The sequence below is a fragment of the Rhincodon typus genome, chromosome 2, assembly GCF_021869965.1.
Source record: "Rhincodon typus isolate 14 chromosome 2, sRhiTyp1.1, whole genome shotgun sequence".
In the NCBI taxonomy this organism is placed as follows: Eukaryota; Metazoa; Chordata; class Chondrichthyes; order Orectolobiformes; family Rhincodontidae; genus Rhincodon; species Rhincodon typus.
In genome coordinates this window covers 54,975,780-54,988,829 of record NC_063333.1, presented here as the reverse complement: position 1 = coordinate 54,988,829, position 13,050 = coordinate 54,975,780, and the positions used below count along the sequence as shown (strand labels likewise).

General features: G+C 39.5%; 1 protein-coding gene across 2 annotated transcripts in view; it reads right to left on the bottom strand.

The window, feature by feature from the left end:
- Window positions 1-13,050, bottom strand: part of stk17a (serine/threonine kinase 17a) — a 94,982-nt gene that overhangs the window by 80,783 nt on the left and 1,149 nt on the right. The window lies entirely within an intron of this gene.

The window sequence follows — 13,050 nt, the reverse complement described above, 5'->3', positions numbered from 1 at the left end:
TCAAATCCTAGGATTCTAAATTAGGAAAAAAAGAAACTCAAAAATAATTTTGGGAACAGGAACACAATCACACATTTGTTAGAGTTCTTTGATGAAGTGACCAGGAAGGTTGATGAGGGCAGGGCAGTAGATGTAGTCTATATGGATTTCAGTAAGGCCTTTAATAAGGTTCCACATGGTAGGCTGCTCTGACAGGTTAGATCACGTGGAATCCCTGGAGAGCTGGCAAATTGGATACACAATTGGCCTGATGGCAGGAAGCAGAGAGTAATAGTGGAAGGATGCTAGTCAGACTGGAGGCCTGTGAAAAGTGATTTGTCTCAGGGGTCGGTGCTGGGCCCATTGCTGTTTATTATCTATATCAATGATTCGGATGAGAATGTACAAGGCATGATTTGCAAGTTTGCAGATGACACTAAAATAGGCAGTATTGTGGACAGTGAGGAAGGCTATCAGGAATTGCAGCAGGATCTTGATCAGCTGGGGAAGTGGGCCGAGAAATGGCAATTGGAGTTTATAATAGATAAGTGTGAGGTGTTGCATTTTGGAAAGGCAAATCAATGTAGGAGTTTTGTGATGAATGGTAGGGCCTTAAGGAGTGTAGTGGAACAGAGGGACCTTAGAGTTCAGGTGCGCAGTTGTCTGAAAGTGGAGTCACAGGTAGACAGGGCAGTGAAGAAGGCTTTTGGCACACTGGCCTTCAGTCAGGGCATTGAATACAGAAGTTGGGAAATTATGTTGCAGTTGTACAGGACATTAATGAGGGCACACTTGGAGTATTGTGTTCAGTTTTGGTCACCTTGCTATAGGAAGGATGTTATTAAAGTGAAAAGAATGCAGAAGAAATTTACAAGGATGTTGCCAGGACTCAAGAGACTGAGTTATAGGGAGAAGTTGGACAAGGTAGGACTTTTTTCTTTAGAGCGTAGGAGACTGAGCGGAGATCTTATAGATGTGTATAAGAGAGGCATGGATAGGGTGAATGCACACAGTCTTTTTCCAAGGGTTGGGGAATTGTGGACTAGAGGGCATCAGGTTAAGGTAAGAGGGGAAGAACACATTGGAACCTGAGGGGCAACTTTTTTTACACAGAGGGTGGTACACAAATGGAATGAGCTGCCAGCAGAAGTGGTTGAGGCGGGTAAATTAACAACATTTAAAAAGCATTTGGATAAATACATGGATAGGAAAGGTTTAGAAGGATATGAGCCAAGTGCAGGGAAATGGGGTTAGAGTGGATGGACATTTGGTCGGCATGGACCAGTTTGGGCCAAAGGGCCTGTCTCCAGGTGGGACTCTATGACAATCCAAGGTTTTAAAATGATGAGACGCACAAATGATGTGACTAAATCATACCAATTGGGAGCCACTTTTTTTTTTAAGTGACATAATTAAGTAGGCCACTTAGCCTCTCGAGCTCTGCCATTCAATAAATCATGGCTGATCTTATGATGCCACATTCCCAGCTACCCCCTTTAACCTTTGATCCCCTTGCTCATCAAGATGTAGGCAGGTAATTTGAAGACTAGAGGATTCCATTTTAAAATAAATGACACACTTAAATCCCTAAGAATTATGAATGAGGAGCAGATCCCAGGCATGTGCATAGCACTTGCTGCTGCGATGTAGCTTAGCCCCTTCTAAAAGCCGGCTGGCTAAGTACCTGACTAGAAGCATTTTGAAGATTATAGGGATAATAATACACTAAGATACTCCAGAGGAAATTATAATGCTGGAGATTAGCAGGAATACGGGGTCAACTGTGAAAATGGATATTATAGAGTTTTTAAGAAGTTATTGATCAAGTAATGCAAATGCAAAATTTTTCTCAAAAGATTAAATACAAATACATATGTCCGCGCTACCAACCTCACTGAAAGATCTGAAAAAAAATATAAATTACACTCTTTTTGTGAAAGCCAGATGATGAAGCAGTTGGTCTAACACAATTGAGAACTGAAGGTAGCAACAAATGCAGAAAACTCGCTGTAAGTTTTCAGGTGACGTTATACATAGAACATGGTCTGTATCTGACATTATCTGACACAGTCCTCACTCCCTACTTTCAGTTATTTATCTGCAGCATTTATCTCACAATCTGTCCAATCTGCACTAAAATCTACATTTTTATCTATGATGCATTTCTGTTGGCATGCACAATGTGGTATAACGCTGGCTGTAATTAGGATGGGGTAAACAATGGGAAAAATGGTTAATAACTTCTCAACTCATGCAAATACACTACAGTTAAAATCATTGCCATGGGTTACAGATAGCTGGTCTGTGATCTAGAAACTCCACTTTATCTTTTTAATTGGTAGCCTCCAGTAAGTGGTACGCAGTGATCTGGAAATACTACATTTTATAATTAATCGGTGCAACATTTGAGGCAAAATATGAGCTTTAAAAACAGCAGAGAGGCTGATCTGATAAGTGCTGACAAGGAAACAAAGTCCAGTAATTCCCCGTGGCTGAATCCTAATGTAACACAATAAGCCACTGAAGGTCTTCCATCCAAAACCAGGTCAATTAGCATCAAATTAGACTGTGATGGCCTTTATTATTCAAAGGTTTTAGGATTTTGTTAACTACATTAAAAGTGCTTCAAAATTAAGATACAGACGCAAGAGATGTCCATGTAAAATATTGAATCATACATTAAATTCTTATAAAATGTCAGTATTTGCAGTATTTAATTTTTCAACATTTTTCCTAGTTCCTGGATTACAGCGATTTGGTTCATACAGAAATAATACATTATCAACAACCCAATTCTCCTGCAGATTATCTGTACAATGCATAACAAGCGTACTTAAGAACCTGCCACTAATGCCTAAAGTCAGCCTGGAGCAATAACTTTGAAAATCGTAAAACATAGATTTCCTTTGTCACCTGTCCTATTTCTATATTCAAAGGCTAGTGCACTTGAATTTACCAATTGCTGAAGCAATTTTCTGAATGCGTTGAGGCTCATCATCATTTCATGGAATGGCAATAGAGGGTGTTACCTGTAGCTGCACAAAGTCAGTTTCAGCTACCAGCCATGTGATTGTGGTGAAACTCAAAAGTGCAGACTAACTGCTTCCTGCATAGCAGGAAAGAAAATTGGAAATTTGTTACATCCAGCTACTCTTATGCCATTAGTTTATAAGCAAAAATCTGGAATTAGCCAAAGAGAATTGGCAAGTAATACAAGAATGATGGGTGGAAGCTCAGACCAGAAACAAAAAAAAAACTGCTAAATATGTCTGCAGTCTAACCTCAAGCAGGAACACTGTGCACAAAAACAGACTAACTCCAATCCAGTCAATAACAGTCCTACCAACCATCTCACACTGCAATAAGTCATCAGTTGTATCATCAAGTGATATCCAGTTACCATTAAGGGCTCACTAACGCTGGTTAGATTCTGACAAAGCCAATAAACTGCAGATTAAGACATGGGCACAAGTTTTGAATGGACAAAGAAAACTGCCCTTAAATGTCAAGTTAGTATTCAGCCTGGCAACAGCAATACCAAAATAGATAATGGGGGTCCAGAGTAAACTCTGCCCTCTGAGATGTAGTCTAATTAGCCACTCAGTTGTATCAAGGAATGAGGCTCACCAACTTCTCAAGGGAATTAAGGAGACCAATAAATAATATCTCCATATTTTGAATTAACAGAAAGAAAAAAAAACACATCCAAGTTAGACGCCACACCAACTTGGTCAGACACCAAGTTCATCATCACTGTACCAATTGATTTTGACCATCACAACAGCAGCAGTGGCTCAAAACTAAAGCCCATCAGCATGCAGCCTTCTCAGGATTGTGATGGATTAGCAATAATTCCCGTTTTGCTAGAATCATCCATGACCCCAATAAAAATTTAAAATAAAAAGCAACTTTGTAAAGACCTGCATGATGTTTTAATCAGATTCAGAGATTTGGAATAATGTATAAATAAGTTTTAATTGGCACATAATACTGTCAAAGTGGAATGTCTATTAGCAGCACATTTTTTGGCTTGTAATGCCTGAATTAGCACCCCTATTAATTTCCTGTGTTGCTGAACAGGAATATATTAATTTAGCCTCATGGATTGGTTAGACCAGATAGGATATACAGCATAGAAACTGGCTATGTAATCCTATGTGCCTAGGGAACTCACAATTATAATCTGAAGTGTCTGCCTTCAGCACACAGTTCTGTTGCCCATTGATATTGTTGATGGTGAAAATGGTTCACTACTTTTTTTCAATCCAGTGCTGTGTGTGCATAAAACAATGCTCAGCAAAAGATTCAATTGAAAAATTATTTTGGAAGGACAAACTGTTTTACGTGTGCCATAGCCCAGCTCAGAAGATGAACTCATTCATGCATCGCTATTTACAAAATATTAAAAAGATAAACACAAAACTAAATTAGTTCTCTCACCCTCACTTTCAGCTCTTCTCCAAACTGAACACTCAATTCCATCCATATTACTGTATGTTATCTTACACTTGAATTTTGTGACAAACCTCAGTCACTTGTTGAAATACCATCTGAAATCCATATATTCTAACTTAATAGATCACCTTGCCCTTGTCTATCTAATCAGTTATGTCTTCAAAAAGTATTAAAGCTAAGTTATGCTTGACCATAAGACCAAAAGGAATAGTAACAGGAGTAGGCTATTCGGTCCCTCGAACATGCTTCACTATTCAATAGGATCATGGCAGTTCCAATATTCCTCATGTCCACTTTCCTGCACATGCCCCCCAGTAACGATTTCTTTACTGATCAAGTTTAGCAAACAAATAAAAGCAAAATAAAAACCAAAAGAACTGCGGAGGCTGTAAATCAGAAACAAAAACAGAAGTTGCTGGAAAAGCTCAGCAGGTCTGCACCTGTGAAGAGAAATCAGAGTAATGTTTTGTGTCCGGTGACCCATCCTCAGAACAAATAAAAGCAAAACACTGGGGATGCTGGAGAAACTCGACAGGTCCGGCAGCTTCTGTGGAGAGAGAGCTTTGAATCCAGCATGACTTTTCTCCCAATTACCTCCTTAAGAAAAGATATAATTGCACTGGAGGTAGTTAAAAGAACATTCACTCAGCTGGTCCATGGGATGAACAGGTTGCCATGTAAGGAAATATTGATCAGATGGACTTTTCATTCTTTTATTTTAGAAAAATCAGAGGATAATTGTATCAAACACAGAAGATTCTGAGGGGATTACAGGATAGATGCTAAGACAATGTTTTGTCTCATGGAGGAGTCTAGAACTAGACAGCACAATTTAAACAGAGAGTCTCTCAGTTAAGCAAGAGAAGAGGATTTGTTTTTCTCTCAAAGGATCGTCAGACTTTGGAATTCTCTGCCCTAGAAAGTAGCAGTGTTTCGGTCATTGAATCTATTCAAGCCCAATTAGACAGATTTTCCATACACAAGGGAGGCAAGGGTTATGGAAAAAGGCAGAAAAATGGAGTGAAAGCCACCATCAGATCTGTGATTATTTTATTAAATGGCAGAACAGACTTGAGAAACTAAATGCTTATGTTTCTGATATCTTTGAAACCATTCATCCCCTGGCATTGGAGTTTGCCCTTGATTCCCGAACAGTCCCCATGGACAGCTGATTTCTATTTCAATCCTAGTTATCTGCTTTTACTCCATGTCCCTTACCAATTCAAAATCCATCTGAGTTTGGACTTTTCAATTGTCCAAAAGAGTGATTTTTTTTTAAGTCAGAAGAGCCATTTCACTGCAGTTTGTATGAAGTGCTTTAGCAACCTTGACTGTCAAGAAATTTAAGGTTTCTTCCTTGTTCTGGACTCTAATTGCTGAAGTGTTTCTATTTCGCCTATCAAATTCTTTAAACATCTTATACACAATGTTATAACCCCTTAAATCTTCTCTACTAAAGGTAATACAGGCATTTTCTATGTATCCCTCAGTTCTCATTTAACCCTTTTATCCCCCCTCAGGTATCAAAACAGTGAATTTGCTCCAGTCTGTCACAACAGCACACCCCACCCCAAACAAATACATCCTTCCAACATGTAGTGCTTAGAACTGAATATAATTGAAATATTACGAGCTGAATAAGGTCTATCTAGAGCTCTGTACACTTGCATGATAACTACAACCTCTTTATTCCTGCTGTCAAAGTAAAGGCTGCTATCGCCTGTCCACTAGCTTTTACTGCTTTCCGTAAATGGAAAGCTGCGATGGTTTGCTTTTGTCAAAAGTGACTTATTTTCAACTATTCATATCTACCATAAACACTTATTTTGTAACTATATCTCCTCCACTACCATTAGTGCTTTCTTTGTCCTTTGCTCTGGGGACCTTCATCAGCCATTCCACTCACCACTTTGGCAAAAGTGTAAATGCCGTCATTTTCTCCCTCTACAATTCCAAACAGTCATCATATCAGACTTGAAACACCAACTCTGTCCCATCTCCGAAGATGCTACCAGACCTGCTGAGTTTCTTCATACTTTTTGTTTTTATTTCTGAACTCCTTTTACCATAGATTCACCAACTCACCGACTCTATAAATGTTCCTATCTCTCCTACTCATTGTGCCAGTTAAATGGCTCTTGGCAAAATTGGACATATCTCTCTCCATTCCTTCATGCAATACCTGCTTGTGTTTACTTTTAAATATGACATTTACCAACAATGCGTCAAACTTCAGGTAGGAGCTGAAAATAAATTATATGACTGTCTTTTAACCTTCCTAGAGTAGGAAGAAATATTTGTGAAATACTCACCTAGAAACATCTAGGGAACAACAGGAAACTGTGGTAAATAATTAATCAATCAATCATTGAGTTTGGAACATGCTTTTAAAAAGCAGACATGTCATATTTTCTGAGATAGTAGGAACTGCAGATGCTGGAGAATCCGAGACAACAAGGTGCAGGGCTGGATGAACACAGCAGGCCAAGCAGCATCATAGGAGCAGAGAGGCTGACGTTTCGGGCCGAGACCCTTCATCAGAAAAGGGGGAGGGGAAGGAGGTTTTGAAATAAATAGGGAGAGAGTGGGAGGCGGATAGAAGAGGGATAGAGGAGAGGATAGGTGGAGAGGAAACAAACAGGTCGAAGAGGCGGGGATGGAGCTAGTAAAGGTGGGTGTAGGTAGGGAGTTAGGAAGGGGATAGGTCAGTCCAGGGAGGACGGACAGGTCAAGGGGGCGGGATGAGGTTGGTCGGTAGGAGATGGAGGTGCGGCTTGAGGTGGGAGGAGGGGATAGGTGGGAGGAAGAACAGGTTAGGGAGGCAGGGACGAGCTGGACTGGTTTTGGGATGCGGTAGGGGGAGGGGAGATTTTGAAACTTGTGAAATCCACATTGATACCATTGGCAAGGATCAACTTGGAGAACGTTTGAAACAAAAGAAGTGATGAAACTTGACATAGATAGCTTTCAACCTCCATACCCAAGGACATCAAATAATTTTATAACTCTGTAAAAATAATTAGACTAAGTTGAATTACCAACCATTCTGACAAAGTGTCATACCAAACTTGAAACATTATTTATATCTCTTCAGATGCTACCAGACTTGCTGAGTTTCTCCAGAGTTTTATGTATTTGTTTCAGATTTCCAGCATCTGAAGTATTTTGCCTTTATTACTTTGAATTACTGGCTGCATCAAAAAGAGTCATTTGATGTCAGGTAAGTAAACATTTTGTGACTGGAAGACTGGATACAGCAGGTTTTGAATGACAGAATACAAAAAAGAATGTGTTTGTGCTGTTCTTAGATAAGAGAACAAAGAGCTCACATTTCTATAGCACCTTTCCTTATCTTATGACATGCCCCACAGTCAATAAAGCATGGTCAAACGTAATCACTGTAATAAAGCAATGAATTGAATAATACATTGATATCATTTGAGGAATGTAACATAAGCATTGTAATCAGAGGTGCAAGACACACAAAAACTTAAAAATGTATATTATTCTTTTCAGTTGATAAATGACTTGAGCAATTATGATCAAAATCATTGTGCAATCAAGTCATAGTATCATAGAGATATACAGCATGGAAACAGACCCTCAGTCCAACTCGTCCATGCCAACCAGATATCCGAAACAAATCTAGTCCCATTTGCCAGTATTTGGCCCAACCTCTCTTAACCCTTCCTATTCATATACCCATCCACATGCCTTTTACATGTTGCGATTGTACCAGTCTCCACCACTTCCTCTGGCAGCTCATTTCATGCATGCACCACCCTCTGTGTGAAAAAGTTAAACCCTTCACCTCGCACCTCAAACCTTGCCGTCTAGTTTTGGACTCCCCTAATACGGGAAAAGATTTGTCTATTTACCCTATCCATTCCCCTCTCGATTTTATAAACCTCTATAAAGTCACCCTTCAGCCTCCAACGATCCAGGGAAAATTGCCCCAGCCTATGCAGCTTCTTCCTATACCTCAAACCCTCCAACCCTGGCAACATCCTTATAATTTTTTTCTGAACCCTTTCAAGTTTCATAACATCCTTCTTGTAGCAGGGAGAACAGAATTGAATGCAGTATTCCAAATAGTGGCCTAACCAATGTCCTGTACAGTCACAACATGACCTACCAACTCCTAAACTCAATGCACTGACCAATAAAGGCAAGCATACCAAACACCTTCTTCATTATCTTATTTACCTGCAACTCCACATTCAAATAACTATGAACCTGCACCCCATGGTCTGTTTGTTCAGCAACACTTCCCATGACTTTACCATGAAGTATATAAGTCCTGCCCTGATTTGCCTTTCCAAAATGCAATACCTCACGTTTATCTAAATTAAACTCCATCTGCCAATCCTCGGCCCATTGGCCCATCTGATCAAGGTCCCGTTGTACTCTGAGGTAACCTTCATTGTCCACTACACCTCCAATTTTGGTGCAATCTGCAAACTTACTAACCATACCTCCTACGTCCACATCCAAATCATTTGTATAAATGATGAAAAGTAGCGGACCCAGCACCGATCCTGGTGGTACATCACTGGTGACAGGCCTCCAGTCAGCAAAACATCCTCCACCACAACCCTCTGTTTTTTACCTTCAAGCCAGTTCTGTATCCAAATGGCTAGTTCTCCCTGCATTCAATGTGATCTAACCTTGTTAACCAGTCTACCATGAGGAACCTTGTCAAATGCCTTACTGAAGTCTATATAGATCACATCCACCGCCGTGCCCTCAATCTTCTTTGTTACTTCTTCAAAAAAACTCAATCAAGTTCGTGAGACACAATTTCCCATGCGCAAAGTCACGTTGACAATCCCTAATCAGTCCTTGCCTTTCCAAATACATGTAAATCTAGTCCCTCAGGATTCCCTCCAATAACTTGCCCACCACTGATGTCAGGTTCACTGGTCTATAATTCCCTGGGTTTTCCTTACCACCTTTCTTTAATAGTGGTACCACATTAGCCAATATCTAGCCTTCCTGAACCTCAGCTGCGACTATCGATGGCATAAATCTCTCAGTAAGTGGCGCAGTAATCACTTCCCTAGGTTCCCACAGAGTTCTGGGGTACACCTGTTTAGGTCCTGGGGATTTAACCACCTTCATGTGTTTTAAGACATCCAACACCTCCTCCTCTGCAATTTGGACATGTTTCAAGATGTCACTATTTATTTCCCAACGTTCTCTATCTTCCATATCCTTCTTCTCAGTAAACACTGATGCAAAATACTCATTTACTATCTCCCCTATCCCCTGTGGTTCCACACGTAGGCAGCCTTACTAATCTTCAAGGGGCTCTATTCTCTCCTCAGTTACCCTTTTCCACTACAAACCGTGTGGATAAAACTCACAAAGTTTTACCTCATTATAAGCCTGAGGCATCTTTAAATGTTGATGAAACTGGACTTAGTTTGCAAACATTAGACAAGCAGAGTGTGCAATTTCAATGAAAAGTGGTCAGATAGGGAAAGAAGCAAAGTAACAAATCACATCATGGAACAGGATGACTGGGGTGAAAAAAAGAATGTGTTGACTAGTAATTTCAGAAGCGTTATATTTATGTGATGTTACTCTTCCAGTGACTTGCAACAAAATGCATAATAGCTGCTGATTCCTTTGAGAAGTGACCGAGTTACTTTGAATGTATTACGATCTTTTTCCATCCAGTTTAAGGTAGATTTTATGATTCATTCATCTTTTCAGATTCTGGTTTTTTAGTGTAGTGCTTTCAACTTTCGCTCAATATTGGCTGCTTGCTCTCTGTTTTTCTGTTCTGGCTACAGTCAGTACATTAATGAAAAGCATTTTAAGTTATTTTTAAGTGATTGCTGTGAAGATGGATCAAGAAGATGGCCAACATTTCACACGGTGTGATGAAAATTTGATATTTGGAGCATAATAAAAGTTAAACCAAAAACCTTTGCTTTTGTCTTGACTAAACTGAAGGTAATTCGCATGTAATAAATATGCATATTAAGTATTGATTCTAAACTGATTTACAAACGTCAATCAAATATGCGCAGTCCCTTAGTATGCTTAATCAAAACTGAACCAATTGTAACACAAAGGGGAGATAAAGATACTCAAGAAGTAGCACACTAGGCTGAAGGAAAATCATGCTGCAACGTGCAGGGAATAAGAAAAAGACAGACTATAATTAAAACATGTATAGCTAATAATTACAGTGCATTCAGTTATTTATTAAACAAAATAAAAACATGCTGCACTATCTTATGACCAATGAAGGTAACATTAAGCAGTAAAATGTGATGCAATTAAAAATATCTAAAAACAAAAAAACTTTCTTCAAAGCAAAGCATTTTACTCATCTTACAGAAAAAAAAGGTGCAATAAAAAAGTAACAAATACAGTTGGGCAGAGGAGCTCAGAGGTCACCTCAGAGCTCTGCGGAAATACTGTAAATAAATAGCTGGGAGGTGACAAGCACATTGGAAGAAAGCCTACATACTCCTGTTTGACAATTAAAATTGGATATTCAGCCTATGCAGTTACATTGCAGTTGATGTAAAACAGAAATTGTGCTGGACCACAAAACACAGAACATTTCATCTGAGAAGCCAAAAAATACACCCACATACACTTTCTTCTTGTTACACATGTGCTAGAACCCTGGACAAGAAACACCTCCCTGTGCTTATCAATCAGCATCCAGAGACACACTCCTGAGAATTTTTTAAGAAAAAAAAAGTCCATTCGTATTTTTTGGAACATTCATAATAACCACTTTACATTTTGAAATGCACTTGCACAGTACACAGTGCAACTATTTTGTGCCCAACATGCATTCTAGACAGATGTATGAGGGGAATTAAAGGTGGAATTAAAGAAGGGAAAACCATTGCTAAAGTGTAGATCTGGACAAACATCATTCGGGTGTAGAGCTGGATGAACACAGCAGGCCAAGCAGCATCAGAGGAGCAGGAAAGCTGACGTTTCGGGCCTAGACCCTTCTTCAGAAATGCACGTTTCGGGCCTAGATTCAGGTGTTTTTTTTCCATGTTTTGTATCCCATTTGGCCAGCCATGAAAAAAACGGATACTTTAGCAACACAAAAATCAATTTCCTCCTTACAGAGAATGACGCAACAGAAATTTGTGACACTTTTTAAACTGAGCCATGCCAGCGAGGACAGACTTCCTGCTGTGTAGATTGGCATTTAGGGCAATACACCAGTGGATTGGCAGGGAAGACCTCAGGCATGCAGGGAGTGAACACTGTTGGCGGATCTCCCAGGAATGGTCACACTTTTGTATTCTGAGTCCAAAATTTGGAGCACAAAAGAATTCCAGTGAACCACGAGTGAAGGATTCAGAGACATTGTGGCAGCACACAGGTCTATGATTAAGCAAATTTGTGGCCACCGTGAGACTTGGCCTGTACCTGGTTCAGAAACAGAAGTAAGCCAAAATAGAACACGTGGCAATATGTAGCCACCTGAATAACAAGCAGACCTCTCAGGAAACCTCATACTTATTCCTAGGAGGGATTGGAAGCAGGAACAGAAAGATGATTTATCAAGTGCTCAGCTACAGCTGAAGCAAAATTTTCACACAAAGCAGGGAGTCTGCTCCCCTCCCCACCTCCCCCTAAAAGATACCTTACCCAAAGAGAAACAAGACATTACTAACAGACCGCAGGACAAAATTACTACATTTGAAAGATTGCAAGAATCACTTGGGAGAAAATACAGCAGAAAAGGACATGTCACCTCTAACGTTTTGAAGAGTTGTCAGTGGAATTGTACATTAACCCAAGGTTTCCCTAGTTAAACATCAATTCTTTAACAAACATTATTTGATCAACTTTCAACTTGATATTGAAGAGCCATTACTTTATGAAATCAAATCAAAACAGAGAATTTGCTTATCTGTTATTAAGATTAAATGAGCTTTAAAGGGCTGTTCATGGTTTCTCAACAATTATTACATTTGTCATAAACAGGCAACCTGCAGAGCATCTATAGTATTATAAAAAACACGCAGATTCATTTCATAGAACGTATAAAAGGGCTGTCTGAGTTAGAGAGAGTGAGTTTGCTGCCCCAAGTGGGCTCAAAAAGCAACGCAGTAGCACACTAACGTGCAGTAAATACAGTGGAGGCTGGAAGTGTCTGTGCAAGGAGATGTAGCCCTGGAACAAGGTGAGTAGTTCTCTCCAAACTGAAATTATAGCTTTCCAAACCTTTGAATGGGTGATGGAAGGAATTTTTAAAAATTTAAAATAGTAATATTAAACATTGCAAATCAAAACTCTCGATTTAAAGAAAATAAATGTTAAGGTACCAAATTTGGGATATTTTGTTCATTTTCTCTTGACCTGTATGGGTTTAGTTTACTGAAGATAGTTATTCCACCAATTAGTAAGCATGTGGACTTGAGAGCCACAAAAATCTTTGTCAGAAACTCCAGCTTTCCTTACCAGGAAATGTCAAGTGTCAGACAAGCATCAGGCTTCCCATTCTGTTTAACATGGACAGTGTTTAGCTTTAGATGAAAGTACCCAATCCCTTACTCGAGTTACTTCTAAATTGCATACAACTAGAATTGTTTTACTCATGTCAAATCTGAAATAAAGTAGAAC